Consider the following 26,056-nt stretch of genomic DNA (forward strand, 5'->3'; position numbering starts at 1 on the left):
GCGACGACCTCCACCTGCTTCCAACTCATCTCCTCCTCCTCCTCTCTGTCTCCCCATCTGAACTTTCCCCCTGTTCTTCTTCTCTTCTAGCGGGCACCCACGTGACATCCACGGAAGCATCGTCATCATCAACCACTTCACTTGTATCTGACAAATCAACAAAGGAAGCAGCAGCGGGTACAACATCATCATCATCACACCGTACTTCCATGTCTGTAATGCTGCCTGACTGAGACATATCACTGTTATCTACATCCTCTGTCAATGATGGTTGCGCATCACTCATTTCTTCCAACTGATGTGCAAATAACTCCTCTGACAGATCAAGTGAAGCGGCTGTGGTGCTAGTGTTGGTGGTGGTGGCAGGCGGGCAAGTGGTAACTTGAGAGGTGCCCGAAGATAAGCTGGAAGAGGATGGTGCGTCAAGGTTCGGAGCGGAAGCTATAGAAGATTGGGTGTCCTGTATTAAAAAGTCAACTATTTCCTCAGAACTTTTCGAGTTCATGGGACGTGGCCTATGGACACTGGGCATTATTCTAGGGCCAAAGGGAATCACAGCACCACGACCATGACGGCACCTGTGGGGTGGCCTGCCTCTGCCTGTCATTTTTTTTTTAAATGTACACTTACACTACTATTAAACAAGATATGAGTGGTGCCACTGGGCAAGTGAGCACAGTATACGCTGTGAGCCTGACACAAAAAAGCAGACTGATGTTTCACAGTCCAAAAAGTTTTAATTTTTTTAAATGTACACTTACACTACTATTAAACAAGATATGAGTGGTGGCACTGGGCAAGTGGGCACAGTATACGCTGTGAGCCTGACACAAAAAAGCAGACTGATGTTTCACAGTCCAAAAAGTTTTTATTTTTTTAAATGTACACTTAAACTACTATTAAACTATCTAAATTGACTGAGACCTCGAAAATAACAGGAGAGATGATGTCAATGTGGCATTCACTCTCCACAACCTTTAAGCTCTTACCATCAGATTCACTAAGGAGGCCACTGCGGACATTGATGGGTCCAGATTTTCAGGGACTAATTGATAAATGGGCAAACAAGGGGCTCTATAGACTAGCAGATTTTCTACACAAAGGGAAATTAGCTACACACCAACAAATACAAGAAAAAATACTACCAGATAAACTGCATTGGTTTCTATACCTACAGATTGCATCCACTATCTCTGGGGCGCTACCCCAACATCCCAGACACAATTTGACGACACTAGAAAAACTTTGTAATACTGATTCTCGACAGAAAAAATTAATCTCCACCCTATACATAACATTACAGACAGCCAAATATCCTTCTAAATCTCCCCTAATGGAAAAGTGGGAAAGAGACATTAATACAACATATTCCAAAGAAGATTGGGAAAAGATCTTTTATAACTCTGGTAAGGGCATGATCAGCGCAGATTTGAAAGAAAATTGTATTGACTGCTTTTAGATGGTATCTTACTCCGATGATCACATCACATTACACTCAAAACGGCAGTAGGAAGTGTTACAGGGGCTGTGAGGAGGCTGGAACATATATACATATGTGGTGGGAATGCCCTAAGGTGCAACAGATATGGGTTAACTTATCTAAATTGTTGAGTGATGTGCTCGCAGAAAACATTACCCTGACTAAAACACAGGCTTTATTAAATGAACATATAAAACCCTTCAATTCAGCCACAAACACATTCATACACATATTATGTACAGCTACTAGGATATGTGTGGCGCGTTACTGGAAGGTAGGGATACCATTATGGGGAGAGGTGATAGGGAAGATTGAATCAATATACAAGCTATCTGAAGCAGCTTCATTTATACAAGCCAACCATGAACAGTTTTTAAAAGTCTGGAACTATTGGATTCTTAGTGGACACTAATTAAATATAGAATGAAAAGCTAGCTCCCTTATCACTTTAGCTCGGTTGCAAGGACTGAACCAGGTAGAAGATTTATTATATTAAAAAAAAAAAAAAGACGACAATGGACTGTAGGCACTCACAAATGTCTGAAAGAGGTGGGGTTCTCTCCCCGGATCGCCGACAGGTAATGAGAATGAACAGGCAGGTTGATGTTTAATACTACATTGAGTGTGGGGAGGGGGGGGGGGGAGTTTATTAATTATTATTATAGTTTAAAGGGGAGGGAAAGGAGGGAAAAGTTTTAAGAAAATACAGCGAAGCGACACGGAGAGACAGGGAATGTCATGGAAAATGTCATGTCTTCTGTTATTGATCTGCTACATTTTCTAATCCTTGTCGCTGTTAATGATTGTATGTTAAATCACACTGATCACTAGATTTAGCGGTTCTACACTACCAACTATCGGCTACTCAATGGGTAGATCCTTCTCATGACAAACTTTGATTGCGGAATCATACCATTTATCATTGACTCTTAACTGATGGACTTATATCGAATAAGAAGAGAGATGAAGGTATTGAATAAGAAATGTATAAGGTGTGATGTACTCTTTATATTATTTGATATAAAAATTATTTCAACTAAACTACTATTAAACAAGATATGAGTGGTGGCACTGGGCAAGTGGGCCCAGTATAAGCTGTAAACCTGACACAAAAAAGCAGACTGATGTTTCACAGTGCAAAAAGTTTTTTTTGTTTTTAAATGTACACTTACACTACTATTAAACAAGATATGATTGGTGGCACTGGGCAAGTGGGCACAGTTTACGCTGTGAGCCTGACACAAAAAAGCAGACTGATGTTTCACAGTCCAAAAGTTTTTATTTTTTTAAATGTACACTTACACTACTATTAAACAAGATATGAGTGGTGGCACTGGGCAAGTGGGCACAGTATACGCTGTGAGCCTGACACAAAAAAGCAGACTGATGTTTCACAGTCCAAAATTTTTTTTGTTTTTAAATTTACACTACTGTTACACCAGATATGAGTGGTGGCACTGGGCAAGTGGGCACAGTATACCCTGTGAGCCTGGCACACACGCTGGCAACTGCAATTGGATTACACAAGCAGACTGATGTTTCACAGTCAAAAAAGTTTTTTTTTTTTAAATTTACACTACTGTTACACCAGATATGAGTGGGGGCACTGGGCAAGTGGGCACAGTATATGCTGTGAGCCTGGCACACACACTGGCAGGCAGGCAACTGCAATTAGATTACACTAGCAGACTGATGTTTCACAGTCGAAAAAGTTTTTTTTTTTTTTTAATTTACACTACTGTTACACCAGATATGAGTGGTAGCACTGGGCAAGTAGGCCTGGCACACACGTTGGCAGGCAGGCAACTGCAATTAGATTACACTAGCAGACTGATGTTTCACAGTCAAAAAAGTTTTTTTTTTTAAATTTACACTACTGTTACACCAGATATGAATGGTGGCACTGGGCAAGTGGGCCTGGCACACATTCTGGCAGGCAACTGCAATTAGATTACACTAGCAGACTGATGTTTCACAGTCAATGTTTTTTTTTTTTTAAATTTACACTACTGTTACACCAGATATGAGTGGTGGCACTGGGCAAGTGGCTTGGCAGGCAGGCAACTGCAATTAGATTACACAGGGAAAAAAAATGATGTTCTAGCCCTAAAAAGGGCTTTTTGGGGTGCTGTCCTTACAGCAGAGATCAGATGAGTCCTTCAGGACTGTAGTGGAAACTGAATACACTAGCCTAGCTATCAATTTCCCTATTAAATCAGCAGCAGCTACACTGTCCCTCCTCTCACTAACAATGCAGCTTCCGAATGAATCTTAAATGGCTTCTGTCCAGTAGCTGGGAGGGAGGGTCTGCTGCTGATTGGCTGGAATGTGTCTGCAGACTGTGAGATACAGGGTCAAAGTTTACTCAATCATGACGAATAGGGGGCGGATCGAACATCGCATATGTTCGCCCGCCGTTGCGAACGCGAACAAGCTATGTTCGCCGGGAACTATTCGCTGGCGAACTATTCGCAACATCACTAATTATTTATGTATGCAGTGTCACTATCTTCAACACATCTGTGTTAAAAGCCTGCTTGTTATTTGGATAAATTAGAGTAACCATTCAAATTAACACAGCCACATTGCCAAAGATATTGAACTGCAAACGGTTACTTTAATTTACCCAAATAACGAGCAAGCTTTTAACACAGATGTGTTGAAGATAGTGACACTGGATACATAATATAAGCCTGTCATTAGCTCAAGACCTTAAAGGTATATAATCCTCTGGTTGGTATTAAAGTTTACAAATACCTGTGTTCATTTGAATGGTTACTCTAATTTATCTAAACAACAAGCAGGCTTTTAACAGAGATGTGGTGATTCTGAAGATAATGACACCGCATATACAATATAAGCCTGACATTTAAAGGGACATACATTTTTGGTTGGTATCTAATTTCACAAACACCTTTGTTTAAATAAACAGTTACTCAAATTTACCTAAACAACTAGCAGGCTTTTTTCAGAGATGTGGTGAAAACAGGGACACCACATATATAGGCCTCTATTTATCATAGGTCTTGCGGACCTGATCCGACAGTGCGGATCAGGTCGGCAAGACCTCGCTAAATGCGGAGAGCAATACGCTCTCCGCATTTAACATTGCACCAGCAAGCTCACAGCTCGCAATCGGCTGCCAGCAGGGAGTTGTTAATCAACCCGATCGTACTCGACCGATCGTAGACCGCTGCTTCATAACTTGTGTTTCTGGCGAGTCTGAAGATTCGCCAGAAACGCAGCCCTTCCAGCTCCGTACTGAGCTTGATAAATATGGGCCATAATATTAGTCTGTCATTAACTCATAACCTTAAAGGGAAATAATTCTCTGGATGGTATTAAAGTTCACAAACACCTTTGTTAATGTAAACGGTTACTTCTATTTACCTCAATAACAAGCAGGCTTTCAACAGAGATGTGGTGATTTTGAAGATAATGACACCACATATACAATATAAGCCTGCCATTAACTCATGACTTTAAAGGGATACAAGCCTCAGGTTGGTATGCAAGTTTACAAACACCCATGTTAAACACATATACCCATAGAAAGATCAACAAGCTTACTTCAATCTCAGTGTTATATGCTGTATAACTTGGAAATAGTTCAATTCCAGTTAGACTCTCACATTAGCTATTTTGTTATTTGTTAAACACAAGAGGATGTTTTAACCTTTTTTCCCATTTTTTTATTTGTTAATTATTAAAAGTTATATTTTAGTTGCACTAACACACCTACTATGGTTTGATTCCACATTTAGAGTTGAATAAAAACCATAGAACCTTGAGTGCTACTCATACATTTAACATTGCACAAGCCTTATTTAGCTAATACCCATTATAGCGCTGACAATCATGCTAAAATGCCCCAAAATTGAATATTGTGCTAGTTATTCATGCAAATTTTATATACAGTTTTCATCTACTGTACACTATTTTTATTTTTTATTTTTAAAAAAGCATGTTTAATTAGTCACATATGTTTTTGTCACTTAAACAAGTATTATACTTGCCAGGTTTGGTATACAGTTAAAGGGACACTAAACCCAAATATTTTCTTTCATGATTCAAGTAGAGAATACAATTTTAAACAACATTCCAATTTACTTCTATTATCTAATTTGCTTCATTCTTTAGATATCCTTTATTGGAGAAATAGCAATGCACATGGGGAGCCAATCACACAAGGCATCTATGTGCCGCAACCAATCACCAGCTACTGAGCCTATCTAGATATGCTTTTCAGCAAAGTATGTCAAGAGAATTAAGCAGATGAGATAATAGAAGTAAATTAGAAAGTTGTTTAAAATGGCATTCTCTTTTTAAATCACAAAAGAAAAGATTTGGGTTTCATGTCCCTTTAACTAAGAAATGATGAGCGGGGGGGGAGTGGGCCTCTTTGCCCTAAAATGCCCTGGCCTCTTTTTGGTCCCAGTCCGGCCTGTTAGAAGATGCTTAGCCTTAGATACAAGTTAATCACATAGGTAAAAAGTATATTAATATAACCGTGGTGGTTATGCAAAACTAGGGAATGGGTAATATGGGTAATTATCTAGCTTTTAAAATAACAACAATTGTGGTGTTGACTGTCTCTTTAATTAATTTATTGTTTAGTTATTTCATTAAAAAGGATAATTTAATACATAATAATTTACTGCAGTTGGTAAAATGAATGTTTGTAGCAGAACCAAACCATATTTTCAAAATTGAGGAGGTTTGTCCAAAAATACATTTGTGGAGGTTGTTCCTGTTATCCAATGAGCAATAGATTTTTAAGTATCAGCCAATTAGAATCCTGTATTTCCCTCTAGGTTTATAGTTAACTGTAGAGCTTAGGTAAACCATTTTCATTTAATATTAATCTGAAGCTGCTATTTGCTCCAGTAATAAATATCACTCAGCTTATGGCCCTGTTGTATCAGTCTAATCACATTTACTGATCTAATCATAAATATCTTGTGATCTGCATATTATTTTATTTCTAATAAGGTTATTTTATAATACATTTCTTATTTCTATTAGCTGCACCTGTTTATCATCAGAACGTTTATTCCACTGATCTAATTATAAATATCTTGTGATCTGCATATTATTTTATTTCTAACTAGGCGATAAGCCTGCCCATAGGGAAGTCTAAGTTTAAAAAATACAAACCCCCAAGCTAAAGTTACAAAAAATAAAAAAGTAAAATGACAGAATAAAATAAACAAAGCTATCCAAAATAAAAAAATTAAACCTGATGGGGGCGGAGCCGGCCAGCGTCTGTGATGGCCGCATAATTTTTAGCTCCGACTAGAGGAGCATATTCCTTGGCAGAAATTGAGGACATCGGCACCCAAATCACCTTCAAATGATGGCGATACTGCACAGGATAACCGGGTGCGCAGACTGAGCACAGTTGGACCCAGATGGGAGAACTAAATACCGGCCGCCTCGATCACGCCGTCAGGTAGGCCGCAAGCCTGAAAACTTTGGAACAGAGTCCCGGATCCACTACTACCCCGTGATAAGTACGGGTAAGCATACTGAAGCCTCTACAGGGCCCGGGTTCCGGGCTAAAACCACACAGCAAAGTCCAGGTCACCCACAACCAAGTTAACTCTTTAGGCCCATAATAAGATCCCACGTGGGCCTGACATGACGCAGCAGCTATGTATTAACCTCCGCTATTGAGCTATCATAAGCAACCCCTCAATAAAAGCAATTAGCGGGGTCATAAAGTGTGATGGGACTATAATTTTATATCCGACAGCATTGATCCCCAGGGGGCTGAGTGGCGAGGGGAGAATACAGGGACCCTGACTACGTGAATGTTTCAGAAGTAATTTTTATTTTACTGCTTCAAACGACAGTACATAGAGACATTTGCAGAAAACACTAATTGATTACAGGACAGAAGTACCCTGCAGAATAGCTCCAGGCTAATCGATCACACTTTTGATGGGGCTTTTTTCCTGTTCCTTTTTCTTTTGCCCTCCCCCTGCAGCCTTTGTGATTTGAAAAAGGATTAAAATCTGTTAGCTGCATAAAATAGACTGTTATACTACTGCTCACATTGCACTGACACCACTGCTGGTAACACATATTGCAATGGCTTCTAAACGCACAGCCAGACCTGACAAATCCACTAAAGGCCTTGCATCAACCAGCTCCAAAATGGACAGCTTTTTAAAGTTATGGAAACCTCTATGTCCACCTCGGGTGAGATGCCAAACACAGAACAGTCTGCATTAGCACCTGATGCAGAATCTCAAGCCCTTCTAACGAAGGCGGACATCCAAAATTTGCCTACAAAGGCAGACTTTGCCTCATTTTTCACACAGGTGGGCAAACTCATCAAAGATGGTCTATCTGAAGTGAAAAGAGAACTATCTGATCTAGGAGAACGGGTCATGCAAATAGAGGAAGATATGGACCAAAACAACAATGACACAGACATCCAGAATCGCACCCTTCAAGTACATGACGACACGATACGCCAGTTACAAAATCAAGTCAAGGATTTAGACAACAGGGGGAGGCGGCAAAATCTCAGGCTGCGAGGCATCTCTGAGACAGTCTCTACCTCTCAAATTCAACAACATCTACAACAACTGTTCCAGTACATTCTTCAGGAAGAAACTCCAGACATTGCACTAGACAGAGCTCATCGGGCTTTACGCCCAAAGCCACCTGATGATAAACCACCCAGGGACATAATAATAAGGTTCCAAAGCTTCAAAGATAAAGAAAGAATAATGGAGGCTTCCCGTAAACAGCGTCAAATCCTATTTGAAGGGGATACTGTGCAAATCTTTGCGGACTTGAGCACGATCACACTCTCGAAACGCCGGGAGGCGAGATTTCTAACAGGTCATCTACAGGACTTAAAGATTCCATATAGGTGGGGCTTTCCCTTCTGTATTAAGGTTCTACACAATTCCCAAATTATCACATATAGCTCTCCAGATGACCTTGAGCAATTTTGTAAGAGCCTGAAAATCCCTCTTCCAACAGTCCTCTCTGCAGAGCCTGCTCCAACACCAAAAGACTCATCAGCTCATCAGGTACCTAAACCTCAGAGACCCCCCTGGATAAGAGTCTCTAGGAAATCAAACAGAGATTCTCGACAGATTGATCCCACTGAGGAAGACCTAACCTGACCTTACTACTTTAAAGAGACTAATCTCTTGGGAACTGGAAGCTGATTGGAGCATACTCCTTGGATTATGCTCAATCCTGGTTAATTATATAGTATCCTTCCCCACAGGAGACTTTGTTATATGTGTCTTCAAATGTCTACTAACAGCGTAGGCCCTCGCCCAATTACCTTAGTCCTAAGCTTATAATGTTAGTCTTTCACCAAATGGAAATTGCTCCATCATAGTAATTTTCTTTTTTTTACTATGATTCACCCCCCCCCATTTGACATACCATTTTAGGTATGGTTACTTGTTAAGTATGTACTATTGTTTATGGTTATTTGATGTTTTTCATGTTTTCTACCTTCTCTCTTCTGCAGTTATCACAGATTTCCGCACCAGGCCATTCTATCCCTCTCTCAACTCTCCCTCTTCTACCTCCCTCCCCCTCGAGACCGGAATCCCAGCTGGAAACGCACAGAGAATTACTCTAGCTCTCAGGTATGTCACTCCACACTCTACACTACATAACAAACCCATATATACCTCACAGGAGACACCCCTAGCAATAAAGAGCCCCCTCCACAGGACACTTAGGAAGATGGCCCATATACAATGTAGTCTATCCGACATTGATACACACGCTGGTAACACACATGGCGACACCTGAACTTTTACTCATTTCTCAAAATGTGAAGGGCCTTAATTCCCCAACCAAGAAATCGATAGCACTCAACTGGTTTCGCAAACATAGAGGGGAGATCATTTTCATACAGGAGACTCACTTCTGTAAACAGATGGAACCTAGGTGCGCCTCTAGGCAGTTTCCGACAGGCTATTTTAGCTCAGCCCCCACCAGGAGAAATGGTGTGGGCATATTGTTCAGTGGTAGTGTCCCCTTCCAGCTTACCCAAAAATACACAGACAGTGAAGGCCGATACCTGATACTACTAGGCACACTTTATAACAGACCTATCACACTGGTGAATATTTATGCTCCAAATTCAGGACAGGTCCGTTTTTTTAAAAAAGTGATTAAGGTCTTACTGGGTGTAGCGCAAGGAACAGTGATCTTAGCAGGAGATAGTAACATAGCTATGGAACCGATTTTAGACTGTTCCAACACTAAGAGGTCAGTCCCCAGAAGCTCACTAAGTGCTATTATAAGGACCCTTCGGGAAGCTACACTATTAGATGTTTGGAGAATCCAGCACTCATCACAGAGGTCCTACACCTTCTACTCTAACCCCCCAAAATCCTATTCTAGAATAGACCACATATTTATTGACCAACAGAGCCTACCCCTAGCGAGATCCTCAGAAATTTTACCGACCCCATGGTCAGACCACTCGATGACGACTTTGTCTTTGACTTTATCAGACAAACCATTGACAGAACCTATCTGGCGTCTTGATGAAACCCTTCTCTTACAGCCAGCTATACGGGATAAAATTCTTTACACACTTAAGGACTACTTTAAGCATAACACCAAGTCTAATACCTCCCCTGGCTTGCTATGGGAAGCACACAAAGCGGTAATCAGAGGAGAATTCATGAAACAGAAGGCGATACTTAGGAAGAATTACAACGCAAAATATAACAAATTACTGCACCAACTGAGACACATAGAAAATCTACATATGCAAGCTCCCAGCCACACCCACTACACACTACAGCTAACTAAAACTAGGCGAGAACTAAATGATCTACTCAATAAAGAAGCACAGAGAAAGGCGATTTACTTAAAAAAACTCTACTTTGTGGAGGGCAATAGAGCAGGATCTCTCTTGGCAAGGGCGTTAAAGCTCCGCACGAACAATAATTTCACCCACAAGTTGGCACACCCCTCCGCCCAGGGAGAATACATTTACGATAGTAAGTCAATAGCAAACATATTTAGTGACTACTACAAAAACCTTTATAACATCCCAGAGATGACCCACTCCTTGGATTACGTGGCCATAGACACTTACATACAGGATTCTAACATCCCAAAATTACCAGAACAAATCTCGAGGCTAATGGAGAGTCCTATCACCCCACAGGAGGTTATTCTGGCCATAAAAGAGACACCCTTGCACAAGAGTCCAGGTCCTGATGGCTTCTCGTCACTAAACTATAAACAATTTCAAAATATCTTAGTTCCACACCTCACCAAACTCTTTAACTCCCTAGACAAAGAAGGACAATTCTCCCCTAGCCTCTTAGAGGCACACATCTCGGTCCTCCCCAAGCCAGGCAAGTCCCCCACAGAACCAGGTAACTATCGCCCAATTTCCCTACTAAATGGGGATATAAAAATTTACGCCAAGATCCTTGCAAGCCGAATCAATAAGGTACTCACTACACTTATCCATGTTGATCAAGCCGGCTTTGTTCCGCTCAGGGAGGCCAGGGATAATATGATTCGTACCCTCCATTTGGTGGAATACGTGAAAAAACTAAAAATCCCTACGATCCTGGTCTCCACTGATGCGGAAAAGGCCTTTGATAGACTAAATTGGCCCTTTCTACACGGCACCCTAAAACAATTTGGCTTTGGAGAATTGATGATTAAACGCATTTACCACCTATATAATGGTCCTTCAGCTAAAGTATGCACTAATGGGGTCCTTTGACAGAGGTTTAACATATGCAACGGGACGAGGCAGGGTTGCCCCCTCTCCCCCATCCTTTTTGTCCTTACAATGGAGGTATTAGCTAGTCATATTAGGCTAAATCCAAATATCCACGGAATAACCATTGGCCCAAATACACATAAACTCGCTATGTTCGCAGATGACATCTTACTTACCCTCTCTGACCCTGTATCTTCCCTACCCGCACTGACTGTAGAATTCAATAGTTTCAGAAGACTTTCACACTTCCTCATCAACTATTCCAAATCTGAAATCCTAAATATCTCGATGACTCCCTCCAAGTTTATAAGTTTTGCCAAAACATGCCCATTCAAAATACAACATTCCCACCTCAAATATCTGGGGATTACGCTATCCTCTAACCCAACTAAGTGGTTCTCTCTCAATTATCAACCCCTCCTACACTCTATCCAACACTCACTAATATCATGGAAAGACAAACCACTATCATGGTGGGGTAGGGTACAGTCCATCAAAATGACAATTCTACCCAGAATCCTTTATATTCTGCAGGCACTACCGATTGCCCTTCCCAAGTCCTATATACAACAATTACAAAAGGCGGTGAATGCTTTTGTGTGGGGCAGTCTCCGCCCAAGGATATCAAGAGAAACTATGTATAGACCCCTCCGAAGTGGCGGGCTGGGGCTGCCAAACATAAACGTTTACTATCAAGCGGTCGCCTTGCAAAGAATCATAGATTGGCATTGTAGAAAAGACTCCAAGGCTTGGGTGACAGTTGACTCTCAGCTACTCAGAACCCCTAATCCGGGTCCCCTTTGTTGGCTCCCTGGATCTAAACGAACCCCTGCATGCTCATCCTCTATATTATACAAACATATATTCAATACATGGGACCACCTTATTAGGTCGACTCCGACCCTGTCCACATCCACCTCACCACTTACTCCAATTTTCCCCAATATAGAAATCATGGGAGGGTATGGCTCTCCAAAACATGAAACAGTAGTTAATGAACTCCAAGATTCAGTTCCCATAGCACAGTTACTTTTTCAGGGTAGACTCAGGGCACGAACAGAATTATCGCAGACACTACACGGTGCATTTGCTCCTTGGTTAAGATATGCGCAACTACAACACTTCCTCCAGACAGCACACTATAGGTCAGACCTACTGAGACAGCCAACTCCATTCGAACAAATCTGCCTGACGGGTAGGATCACTAAAGGATCACTGTCACTAGCGAAAACCATGCTACAAAATGCCCAGTCACCTGCGCTTCGCTTGACAGATGGCACCAGGAATTGAATACAACCCTAGATACTAAACAATGGCTAAAAAATTTCCAAAATACGCGCACCTCATCCACTTCCCCCAAAATGATAGAGCTTAATTATAAAGTCCTCATGCGCTGGTATTTAACTCCAAACAGGCTAAACAATATCTATCCTACCTCTTCATCTTTTTGCTGGAGGGGATGTGATGGGCGGGGCACCATGTTGCATATGTGCTGGCCCCCTTCTGGCAGAGCATTGAAACCACTCTGCGGAAGCTGGCTGAGCCAGATTTTTCATTAACCCCACAAATAGTTCTTTTGAACGAGACACCTCCATTACAATGTAAAATTAGGAGAACGCTAATACGGATAGGACTAAATTGCGCAAAAGCCCTTGTTGCTCTACATTGGAAATCTCCCATCACTCCATCTCTAGAAGCTTGGCTAAAAAAAACAGACGAGATACTTTCTTGCGAGGAATATGGATATTATAAAAGGAATAAGTCTGCATTTTATGCAGATTTGAGATTTTACTGGGACTCCATTAGTGAAGCCACTACCACATACAGAAATCACTAAACAGACACAGACAACGACATAACATACACATCCAACCAAGGCTATAAAAAGGTCTCTACCCAGCTTCCTCCCCTCTCCCTCCCCCCCCTCCTTCTTTCATCCTTTTATTTTCTTATCTGTCTCCTCTTTCCAATTCTATACTAAGTGTTCAGGTTTAAGTTTGTCTATTTGAATTTATTGGTTTGTGAAATTACTGCACATGGAGCCCTCTATACCACCTACTAAGAGCTATGAAGAGGTAAAACTGCAACGACTCCCAGGGGTTAACACAGGGAAAACCAAAAGCCTACTTAAAACATATGGCTCCCCTAGGGGATACGAACTCCTGAACTCTTGCACTAATATGCTTTAGTCTTTTTCTTTCGTAAGAAAAGGAACTCCTGAAAATATGATGTTAGAAATTTTGTCTAAGATACGTATGCCTCATATATGCTGTATCAAGCCGGTGTAGAGATACTCCAATGTTTTTGTTTTTGCTTATGTTCTTTTCTTCAAAATCAATAAAAATTATTTATAAAAAAAAAAAAAAAAAAAATTAAACCTAAACTAATATCCCTATAAAAATAAAAATTAGCCCCCAAAATAAAAACACAGCCTAATCTAATTACTAAACTACCAATAGCCCTTAAAAGGGCCATTTGTAGGGCATTGCCTTAAGTTAATTAGCTCTTTTACCTCTAAACCCCCTTCACCCACCAAACTCTCCAAAATAAAAAAACTTCACTACCCATTTCCCCTAAAGGGGCATTAGTATAGGCATTGCTCTTAAACGGCATTTAGCTCTTTTACTGCCCTTAAAAGGGCAATCAGCTTTTTTCAAGCCCAAAAAAAATAAAATGGGTAGTTTAGTTTTCTTCTGTTATGTGTGATCAGTCCACGGGTCATCATTACTTCTGGGATATAACTCCTCCCCAACAGGAAATGCAAGAGGATTCACCCAGCAGAGCTGTATATAGCTCCTCCCCTCTACGTCACTCCCAGTCATTCTCTTGCACCCAACGACTAGATAGGATGTGTGAGAGGACTATGGTGATTATACTTAGTTTTTATAACTTCAATCAAAAGTTTGTTATTTTACAATAGCACCGGAGTGTGTTATTACCTCTCTGGCAGAGTTTGAAGAAGAATCTACCAGAGTTTTACTATGATTTTAGCCGGAGTAGTTAAGATCATATTGCTGTTTCTCGGCCATCTGAGGAGAGGTAAACTTCAGATCAGGGGACAGCGGGCAGATGAATCTGCATAGAGGTATGTAGCAGCTTTTATTTTCTGACAATGGAATTGATGAGAAAATCCTGCCATACCGATATAATGTCATGTATGTATACTCTACACTTCAGTATTCTGGGAATGGTACTTCACTGGAATTACTCTGTAAAAAGTGCAAAAAATCTTTTAATAAGTATTTATTATGTTAAACGTTTTTGCTGGAATGTAGAATCGTTTACATTTAGTGAGGTACTGAGTGAATAAATGTTTGGGCACTATTTTTCCACTTGGCAGTTGCTTGTTCTAATTGTGACAGTTTCTGTTCTCTCTCACTGCTGTGTGTGAGGGGGAGGGGCCGTTTTTGGCGCTCTTTGCTACGCATCAAAAATTTCCAGTCAGTAACTCATTGTATTTCCTGCATGATCCGGTTCATCTCTACAGAACTCAGGGGTCGTCAAAACTTCTTTTGAGGGAGGTAGATTCTCTCAGCAGAGCTGTGAGAATTATATATTGACTGTGATAAAAAACGTTACTCTGTAATTTTTTATGCTTTCAGATTTAATTATTTTTGCTTTGCTAATGGGAACAAACCTTTGCTAAAGTTGTGTTGTTTACAAGGATTGATGCTATAACTGTTTTTCAGTTTATTATTTCAACTGTCATTAATCGTCTAGTGTTTCTTTGAGGCACAGTACGTTTTTATTAAATAAAATTGTAGCCAAGTTGCAAGTTTATTTGCTAGTGTGTTAAACATGTCTGATTCAGAGGAAGATACCTGTGTCATTTGTTCCAATGCCAAGGTGGAGCCCAATAGAAATTTATGTACTAACTGTATTGATGCCACTTTAAATAAAAGCCAATCTGTACAAATTGAACAAATTTCACCAAACAGCGAGGGGAGAGTTATGCCGACTAACTCGCCTCACGTGTCAGTACCTGCATCTCCCGCTCGGGAGGTGCGTGATATTGTGGCGCCCAGTACATCTGGGCGGCCATTACAGATAACATTACAAGATATGGCTACTGTTATGACTGAAGTTTTGGCTAAATTACCAGAACTAAGAGGCAAGCGTGATCACTCTGGGGTGAGAACAGAGTGCGCTGATAATACTAGGGCCATGTCTGATACTGCGTCACAGCTTGCAGAGCATGAGGACGGAGAGCTTCATTCTGTGGGTGACGGTTCTGATCCAAACAGATTGGATTCAGATATTTCAAATTTTAAATTTAAATTGGAGAACCTCCGTGTATTACTAGGGGAGGTTTTAGCGGCTCTGAATGATTGTAACACAGTTGCAATACCAGAGAAAATGTGTAGGTTGGATAAATATTTTGCGGTACCGGCGAGTACTGATGTTTTTCCTATACCTAAGAGACTAACTGAAATTGTTACTAAGGAGTGGGATAGACCCGGTGTGCCGTTCTCACCCCCTCCAATATTTAGAAAAATGTTTCCAATAGACGCCACCACACGGGACTTATGGCAAACGGTCCCTAAGGTGGAGGGAGCAGTTTCTACCTTAGCTAAGCGTACCACTATCCCGGTGGAGGATAGCTGTGCTTTTTCAGATCCAATGGATAAAAAATTAGAGGGTTACCTTAAGAAAATGTTTGTTCAACAAGGTTTTATATTGCAACCCCTTGCATGCATCGCGCCGGTCACGGCTGCTGCAGCATTCTGGATTGAGTCTCTGGAAGAGAACATTAGTTCAGCTACGCTGGACGAGATTACGGACAGGTTTAGAGTCCTTAAACTAGCTAATTCATTCATTTCGGAAGCCGTAGTACATTTAACCAAACTTACGGCTAAGAATTCAGGATTCGCCATTCAGGCACGCAGAGCTCTGTGGATAAAATCCAGGTCAGCTGATGTTACTTCTAAATCTAAATTGCTTAATATACCTTTCAAGGGACAGACCTTATTCGGGCCCGGGTTAAAGGAGATTATCGCTGACATTACAGGAGGTAAAGGCCATGCCCTGCCTCAGGACAAAGCCAAAGCTAAGACTAGACAGTCTAATTTTCATTCCTTTCGTAATTTCAAAGCAGGAGCAGCATCAACTTCCTCTGCACCAAAACAGGAAGGAGCTGTTGCTCGTTACAGACAAGGCTGGAGACCTAACCAGTCCTGGAACAAGGGCAAGCAGGCCAGGAAACCTGCTGCTGCCCCTAAGACAGCATGAATCGAGGGCCCCCGATCCGGGACCGGATCTAGTGGGGGGCAGACTTTCTCTCTTCGCCCAGGCTTGGGCAAGAGATGTTCAGGATCCCTGGGCGCTAGAGATCATATCTCAGGGATACCTTCTGGACTTCAAATTCTCTCCCCCAAAAGGGAGATTTCATCTGTCAAGGTTGTCAACAAACCAAATAAAGAAAGAAGCGTTTCTACGCTGCGTACAAGATCTTTTATTAATGGGAGTGATCCATCCGGTTCCGCGGTCGGAACAAGGACAAGGGTTTTACTCAAATCTGTTTGTAGTTCCCAAAAAAGAGGGAACTTTCAGGCCAATTTTGGATTTAAAGATCCTAAACAAATTCCTAAGAGTTCCATCGTTCAAAATGGAAACTATTCGGACAATTTTACCCATGATCCAAAAAGGTCAGTACATGACCACAGTGGATTTAAAGGATGCTTACCTTCACATACCGATTCACAAAGATCATTACCGGTATCTAAGGTTTGCCTTTCTAGACAGGCATTACCAATTTGTAGCTCTTCCGTTTCGGTTTGGCTACGGCTCCAAGAATCTTCACAAAGGTTCTGGGTACTCTTCTAGCGGTTCTAAGACCGCGAGGAATTTCGGTAGCTCCGTACCTGGACGACATCCTGATACAAGCGTCAAGCTTTCAAACTGCCAAGTCTCGTACAGAGTTAGTACTGGCATTTCGAAGGTCGCATGGATGGAAGGTGAACGAAAAGAAGAGTTCTCTCTTTCCACTCACAAGAGTTCCCTTCTTGGGGACTCTGATAGATTCTGTAGAAATGAAGATTTACCTGACAGAAGACAGGTTAACAAAGCTTCAAAATGCATGCCGTGTCCTTCATTCCATTCAACACCCGTCAGTAGCTCAATGCATGGAGGTGATCGGCTTAATGGTAGCGGCAATGGACATAGTCCCCTTTGCACGCCTACACCTCAGACCGCTGCAATTGTGCATGCTAAGTCAGTGGAATGGGGATTACTCAGATTTGTCCCCTACTCTGAATCTGGATCAAGAGACCAGAAATTCTCTTCTGTGGTGGCTTTATCGGCCACATCTGTCCAGGGGGATGCCATTCAGCAGACCAGACTGGACAATTGTAACAACAGACGCCAGCCTACTAGGTTGGGGCGCTGTCTGGAATTCTCTGAAGGCTCAGGGACTATGGAATCAGGAGGAGAGTCTCCTTCCAATAAACATTCTGGAATTGAGAGCAGTTCTCAATGCCCTTCTGGCTTGGCCCCAGTTAACAACTCGGGGGTTCATCAGGTTTCAGTCGGACAACATCACGACTGTAGCTTACATCAACCATCAGGGAGGGACAAGAAGCTCCCTAGCAATGATGGAAGTATCAAAGATAATTCGCTGGGCAGAGTCTCACTCTTGCCACCTGTCAGCAATCCACATCCCGGGAGTGGAGAACTGGGAGGCGGATTTCTTAAGTCGTCAGACTTTTCATCCGGGGGAGTGGGAACTTCATCCGGAGGTCTTTGCCCAAATACTTCGACGTTGGGGCAAACCAGAGATAGATCTTATGGCGTCTCGTCAGAACGCCAAACTTCCTCGCTACGGGTCCAGATCCAGGGATCCGGGAGCGGTTCTGATAGATGCTTTGACAGCACCTTGGACCTTCGGGATGGCTTATGTGTTTCCACCCTTCCCGATGCTTCCTCGATTGATTGCCAGAATCAAACAGGAGAGAGCATCAGTGATTCTAATAGCGCCTGCATGGCCACGCAGGACTTGGTATGCAGACCTAGTGGACATGTCATCCTGTCCGCCTTGGTCTCTGCCTCTGAAACAGGACCTTCTGATTCAGGGTCCATTCAAACATCAAAATCTAACTTCTCTGAAGCTGACTGCTTGGAAATTGAACGCTTGATTTTATCAAAACGTGGTTTTTCTGAGTCGGTTATTGATACCCTGATACAGGCTAGGAAGCCTGTTACCAGAAGGATTTACCATAAGATATGGCGTAAATACCTATATTGGTGCGAATCCGAAGGTTACTCTTGGAGTAAGGTTAGGATTCCTAGGATTTTGTCCTTTCTACAAGAAGGTTTAGAAAAGGGTTTATCGGCTAGTTCATTAAAGGGACAGATCTCAGCTCTGTCCATTTTGTTGCACAAGCGTCTGTCAGAAAATCCAGACGTCCAGGCTTTTTGTCAGGCTTTAGCTAGGATCAAGCCTGTGTTTAAAACTGTTGCTCCGCCATGGAGTTTAAACCTTGTTCTTAACGTTTTACAAGGAGTTCCGTTTGAACCCCTTCATTCCATTGATATAAAGTTGTTATCTTGGAAAGTTTTATTTTTAATGGCTATTTCTTCGGCTCGAAGAGTCTCTGAGTTATCAGCCTTACATTGTGATTCTCCTTATTTGATTTTTCATTCAGATAAGGTAGTTCTGCGTACTAAACCTGGGTTCTTACCTAAGGTAGTCACTAACAGGAACATCAATCAAGAGATTGTTGTTCCTTCTTTGTGCCCAAATCCTTCTTCAAAGAAGGAACGTCTTCTGCACAATCTGGATGTAGTTCGTGCCCTAAAGTTCTATCTGCAGGCAACTAAGGAATTTCGACAAACGTCTTCCCTGTTTGTCGTGTACTCTGGTCAGAGGAGAGGTCAAAAGGCTTCGGCTACCTCTCTTTCTTTCTGGCTTCGTAGCATAATTCGTTTAGCCTATGAGACTGCTGGACAGCAGCCTCCTGAAAGAATTACAGCTCATTCTACTAGAGCTGTGGCTTCCACTTGGGCCTTTAAGAATGAGGCCTCTGTTGAACAGATTTGCAAGGCTGCAACTTGGTCTTCGCTCCATACTTTTTCCAAATTTTACAAATTTGACACTTTTGCTTCTTCGGAGGCTATTTTTGGGAGAAAGGTTCTTCAGGCAGTGGTTCCTTCTGTATAATGAGTCTGCCTATCCCTCCCGTCATCCGTGTACTTTTGCTTTGGTATTGGTATCCCAGAAGTAATGATGACCCGTGGACTGATCACACATAACAGAAGAAAACATAATTTATGCTTACCTGATAAATTCCTTTCTTCTGTTGTGTGATCAGTCCACGGCCCGCCCTGTTTTTTAAGGCAGGTAAATATTTTTTAAATTATACTCCAGTCACCACTTCACCCTTGGTTTCTCCTTTCTCGTTGGTCCTTGGTCGAATGACTGGGAGTGACGTAGAGGGGAGGAGCTATATACAGCTCTGCTGGGTGAATCCTCTTGCATTTCCTGTTGGGGAGGAGTTATATCCCAGAAGTAATGATGACCCGTGGACTGATCACACAACAGAAGAAAGGAATTTATCAGGTAAGCATAAATTATGTTTTTTTTAGTGTTAGGCTTTTTTTTATTTTGGGGGTTAGGGTGGGGGGCTTTTACTGTTAGGGGGGACTTAGTATTTTTAGAGGTAAAAGAGACGTTTAATTTAGGACAATGCCCTACAAAAGGCCTTTTTAAGGGCTATTGATAGTTTAGATTAGGGGGTGTTTTTATTTTGGGGGGCTTTTTATCTTCATAGGTATATTTTTTTAATTTCTTGATAATTTTCTTTATTTTTTTCTGTGTTAGACTTTTTTTATTTTTGTAATTTAATGTGTTTTTTTATATTTTAATTGTAATTTAGTAGTAATTGGGGTTAATAAAGGGGGGTGTTAGGTTAGGGGGCTTAGTAATTAAATTAGTTATTTGCATTGTTTGGGGGTTGGCAGTTTAGGGGTTAATATATTAGGGTTATTGCGATGTGGGGTTTAAGGGGTTAATGGGTTAATTAGGTTTATTGTGATGTGGGTGTTTGGCGGTTTAGGGGTTAAAAGGTTAATTAGGTTTATTGAGATGTGGGGGTTTAAGGGTTAATAAGTTAATTAGGTTTATTGCGATGTGGGTGGTTGACGGTTAAGGGGTTAATATTTTAATTATGTTATTTGCAGATTAGGGGTTAATTACTTTATTATTTTGCGATGTGGGGGGTTGCGGTTTAGGTGTTTGTTAATACTTTGTGCGGGAGGTTAGTTTTTTTTTGTTATACTTGCGTGTGGTTACGTGTTTTCATTTTTATTTCTTGCAGGCGGTTACGTGTTTTGTTTTTTTTTTAAATTTATTTTTATTGAGGAAAAAGGATGCATACATTTTATATGAAACTTACAATACAGCAAATAATCATATCATATCTGGCTATAGATGCACAATTATATTGAAAATCCTCTTTTTTGTTTTCGATTCCCCCATGGTTACGTGTTTTTTAGTTATTTTGTGTGGACGGTTGCATGTTTTTTTTCTTTAAAGGGTTCGGGTTTGCCTATACTGCATCCAGGTAGATTCCGAAAATAGCAGGGTGGGTTTGACTACCCTGCCATTTTCGGAATCCACAGGGCTGCGCCAACATTCCTTTGAGGATGCGTTCCCAACTGGCGACAGACGCATTACAAACGCGATTATAGTAAAGATGAGGTTATTTTATAATACATTTCTTATTTCTATTAGCTGCACCTGTTTATCATCAGAACGTTTATCCCACTGATCTGTGACTGATTCTTGTTGTTAGTAAAGACCTTAGTGAGTGTATTCTGCACCTTCAGCTGCTGCTGTTTATGTCACATGATCAGACTTAAAGGGACAGTGTCCTGTAAAATTGGTTTTCCCTTAAAATAACAAGAAACCCCTAATGTATCTCATTATTTAAATAGAACATATAATTTTCAGCAACTTTCCAACTGACTTCTATTTTGATATTTTCTTTATTCTCCAGGAATCCTTTACTGAGAGGCTTGTATCTGCCACTTATCTGCAGCTACTGCACCATAGGGCATTTTATGATTTGCCACAAAGGTCAGGTCCCCAAGGGAAAAAAAAAGATTTGATAATAGAAGGAAATTGGAAAGTTGTTTAAATTTTAATCATACAAGTTTAATTGGGACTTTGCTGTCCCTTTAATGTGTTTCTAATGACTTGTTTTACCGGTGTATAAAATAGTATAAAGTGTATGGGAAATTTCACCTTTAGGTTTAGTTTTTATGTGAAATAACTGTTTGCTGTTTATAATTTATTTTCATTATCAAATTGTACACAGCCTTTTAAATGACCTGAGGCAGGGGCTCCTACTTAGCATATGCAGGAGTTCCCATTATATAAAAATATGAGTCTGTTATTGGCTGATAGCTGTCACATGGTACAGGTGCAGAACTACATTTACCAGAAAACAATCTATTGCTCTTTTAAATTCATAGTAAGTTTTATTGCATTGTATTTTTATTATGCACCTTTGGTTTTGTAATTTTATATTTTATGGTCCTTTTAAATGGACTGAATTTGCCAAAAGAACATATCTCATTATATTATCTCTCTATGTAAACACAAATTATTCATTTTCTTAACTCTATCCAAGATTACAATTGAAATTAACATTTTAGTGCCTATCTCTCCCACACACCCTTACAGTGTGATTTAAGATAACTCAGTATTGACCAAGAGACGTTAAAGGACTGGGGGTGGAGCACATGACAAAATGTCTGACAGTGAGAATTAGTAGGAAGTACAATACCAATACTGCAGTATGCAATTTAACTTGTATATAAACAACTGATTTCTTTTAGGAGAAAATATTGTTTCATATAAATGATAGAAAACAAAGATTATAATATATTTGTAAAGTTGTGATATGGCTCCACTTAAATAGATTTTCTACCATTATGTTGTATAGATCTAGGAAGATTCATATTAAAAGGGACAGTCAAGTCCAAAAAAACTTTCATGATTCAAATAGGGCTTGTCATTTTAAACAACTTTCCAATTTATTTTTTCACTAATTTTGCTTTGTTCTCTTGGTATTCTTAGTTGAAAGCTAAACCTATGAGGTTGATATGCTAATTTCTTAGACCTTGAAGGCCACCTCTAATCTAAATGCATTTTGATCGTTTTTCACCACTAGAGGGCATTAGTTAGTAAAATGCAAGTCTGTCAAAAGAAATGATATAAGGGGCAGGCAGTCTGCTGAGGCTTAGATACAAGGTAATTACAGAGGTAAAACATATAATTATAACTGTGTTGTTTATGCAAAACTGGGGAATTGGTATTTAAGGGATTATCTGTCTTTTTAAACAACAAACATTCTGGTTTTGACTGTCCCTTTAAGGGGCAATTATAACACTCACAGAGCTAACTGTACTAAATGCTTGTGGTGAATCAACATCACATATGTAATAACCTAATCAGCTGATCTGTATCACATGAACTGATGTGTGCCTTTAATTATACCATACGTACAGTTAATCAGAACCATTATTTATTATTATCTGTCTAAACCATTTAATATACTTTTTACAGACACGGCTAGGGCACTGAGAGATATCAGGTATTGATGTAACTGGAGTGAATTACTGAGCACAGACATTGGAGCCTGTTATCAGCATGAACTCATATGGGTTAGGTGAGTAAAATAGATATTATGCTGACTTTAATTACTGGGAAAATCGAATAGATCACTCATTAAACAAATATAAACTATTATATTTATATCTGCATATTTTAAGTACATTTATGTCAGTGATGTTATAAAGATGGAGCAACCCCTATTGGGCTGAGGAGGGTAAAAAATGCAACTCCTCCCTCTGTCCTTTTAGACTTACCCCATCCAACAACTGCCTAAACTCCCCCCCAGACCTGGGTCATTACCCCCACACCTGCAACTGCACCTTCCCCTGCCCTGACCTTGCTCATAGAAAACCCACAACTCCCCTAGTGTTCCCCACCACAGAACCATCACTGATTTGTGTGCTTATTTTTACAGTGAGTATTATGAAACTAATAAAGATTTGGGCTGTTACTATAAATAGAAAAGCCACAGCCAAAAGCTAAAGATTATTATAAGGTCACTGCTTCTTACCCTCTCAAAACATCCCACACTGATTATTAGTCTGTGATGATTAAGACATCATGTTCTCACCCAACTGGTTGTGCATGAGTCGGGCAGGACTGTATGTGCTCATGCTTGTGCAATGCTAAATGAGGATGGTGGATGCCACCTTTCTTGCCCAGAATACAGATGTACTTTTTCTCTGGCTGAGAACATTATCCACACGCACCTTGTTTAATACATTAATCAGTAATTTAGGTTACTATGATGTAGTAATGTTTACATTCTATGGCATGCTTTTTAATTTATGATTTACAGATAAATACATTTAAAAATACAAGATGGAAGACATTTTTGAGTATAAAAAAATGTTTTTTTATTGAGATGGATTATATTATAAATGAATAAAGTCTTATTTTTCTTTATTATATTTCTTTTTATGTAGGCAAACATGTCAATAGTTCATATCTATCCTTCACTACAGGAAGCATCAGAATGATACCGCAAACTCCAATAGTCTTAGACACCAATGACTATTCAAAAACATTGGGGATATCACAGCAGATATTTAAAGAAGATGTTGAATTGGCAGGAACTGGGCAGCAATCATTATGTACAGAGAGTAATTTAGTCATCAAACAAGAGGATACGATGTATGACTTATCTAGTGATATTATTATCCCCGAGCATAAACCACACACATTTACTGAGTTTTTAAAACATATTAAAGAAGGGAAAAGTCTACAGTCTAGCCAAATGATTCAAACAAATGAGAAACCTTTTAAATCTACAGAATGTGAGAGAAGCTTTAGATGGAAGTCTCATCTACTAGAACACCACAAAATTTACACAGGTGAGAAACCACACACATGTACTGAGTGCGGCAAATGTTTTACACAAATGGATCATCTGAAAACTCATAAAAATATTCACATAGGAGAAAAGCCTTTCACATGCACAGACTGTGGAAAAAGTTTTACAGAAAAGAGTAGTCTGAAAAAACATGAAAGGATTCACACAGGAGAAAAGCCGTACACATGTACAGAGTGTGGAAAAAGTTTTACACAAAAGAGTGATCTGAAAATCCATGAAAGGTATCACACAGGAGAAAAGCCTTTCACATGTACAGAGTGTGGAAAAAGTTTTCCAAAAAAGAGTGATCTGAAAAAACATGAGAGGATTCACACAGGGGAAAAGCCGTTCACATGTACAGAGTGTGGAAAAAGTTTTCCACAAAAGAGTGATCTGAAAAAACATGAGAGGATTCACACAGGGGAAAAGCCTTTCACATGTACAGAGTGTGGAAAAAGTTTTACACAAATTCATTGTCTGAAAACTCATGAAAGGATTCACACAGGAGAAAAGCTGTTCACATGTACAGAATGTGGAAAAAGTTTTACACAAAAGAGTGATCTGAAAAACCATGAAAGGTATCACACAGGAGAAAAGCCTTTCACATGTACAGAGTGTGGAAAAAGTTTTCCACAAAAGAGTTATCTGAAAAAACATGAGGGGATTCACACAGGGGAAAAGCCGTTCACATGTACAGAGTGTGGAAAAAGTTTTCCACAAAAGAGTGTTCTGAAAACACATGAAAGGATTCACACAGGGGAAAAGCCTTTCACATGTACAGAGTGTGGAAAAAGTTTTCCACAAAAGAGTGATCTGAAAAACCATGAAAGGATTCACACAGGAGAAAAGCCTTTCACATGTACAGAGTGTGGAAAAAGTTTTACAGAAAAGCGTTATTTGAAACAGCATGAAAGGATTCACACAGGAGAAGGGCCATACACATGTACAGAGTGTGGAAAAAGTTTTCCACAAAAGAGTAATCTGAAAAAACATGAAAGGATTCACACAGGAGAAAAGCCTTTCACATGTACAGAGTGTGGAAAAAGTTTTCCACAAAAGAGTAATCTTAAAAAACATGAAAGGATTCACACAGGAGAAAGGCCTTTCACATGTACAGAGTGTGGAAAAAGTTTTACAGAAAAGAGTTATCTGAAAAAGCATGAATGGATTCACACGGGGGAAAAGCCGTTCACATGTACAGAGTGTGGAAAAAGTTTTACAGAAAAGAGTAGTCTGAAATATCATGAAATGATTCACACAGGGGAAAAGCCGTTCACATGTACAGAGTGCGGAAAAAGTTTTACAGAAAAGAGTAGTCTGAAAAATCATGAAATGATTCACACAGGGGAAAAGCCGTTCACATGTACAGAGTGTGGAAAAAGTTTTACACAAAAGAGTGATCTGAAAAAACATGAAAGGATTCATACAGGGGAAAAGCCATTCACATGTACAGAGTGTAGAAAAAGTTTTGCAGAAATGAGTAGTCTGAAAAAGCATGAAAGGATTCACACAGGAGAAAAGCCGTACACATGTACAGAGTGTGGAAATAGTTTTACAGAAAAGAGTAGTCTGAAAACTCATGAAAGGATTCACACAGGGGAAAAGCCATTCACATGTACAGAGTGTAGAAAAAGTTTTGCAGAAAAAAGTTATCTGAAAAAGCATGAAAGGATTCACACAGGAGAAAAGCCGTACACATGTACAGAGTGTGGAAAAAGTTTTTCAGTCAAGAGTAGTCTGAAAACTCATAAAAGGATTCACACAGGGGAAAAGTCATTCAAATGTATTGAGTGTGGAAAAAGTTTTGCACAAATGAGTAATCTGGAAAGACATGAAAGGATTCACACAGGAGAAAAGCTGTTCACATGTACATAGTGTGGAAAAAGT

At 40.2% G+C, this 26,056-nt stretch overlaps 1 pseudogene; it reads left to right on the forward strand.

Moving 5' to 3' along the window:
• The first annotated feature begins 8,839 nt into the window (after positions 1–8,839).
• LOC128660017 (zinc finger protein 850-like) overlaps positions 8,840–26,056 on the forward strand; it is a 283,899-nt pseudogene continuing 266,682 nt past the window's right edge.

This window comes from Bombina bombina, chromosome 5 (assembly GCF_027579735.1).
Source record: "Bombina bombina isolate aBomBom1 chromosome 5, aBomBom1.pri, whole genome shotgun sequence".
NCBI lineage: Eukaryota > Metazoa > Chordata > Amphibia > Anura > Bombinatoridae > Bombina > Bombina bombina.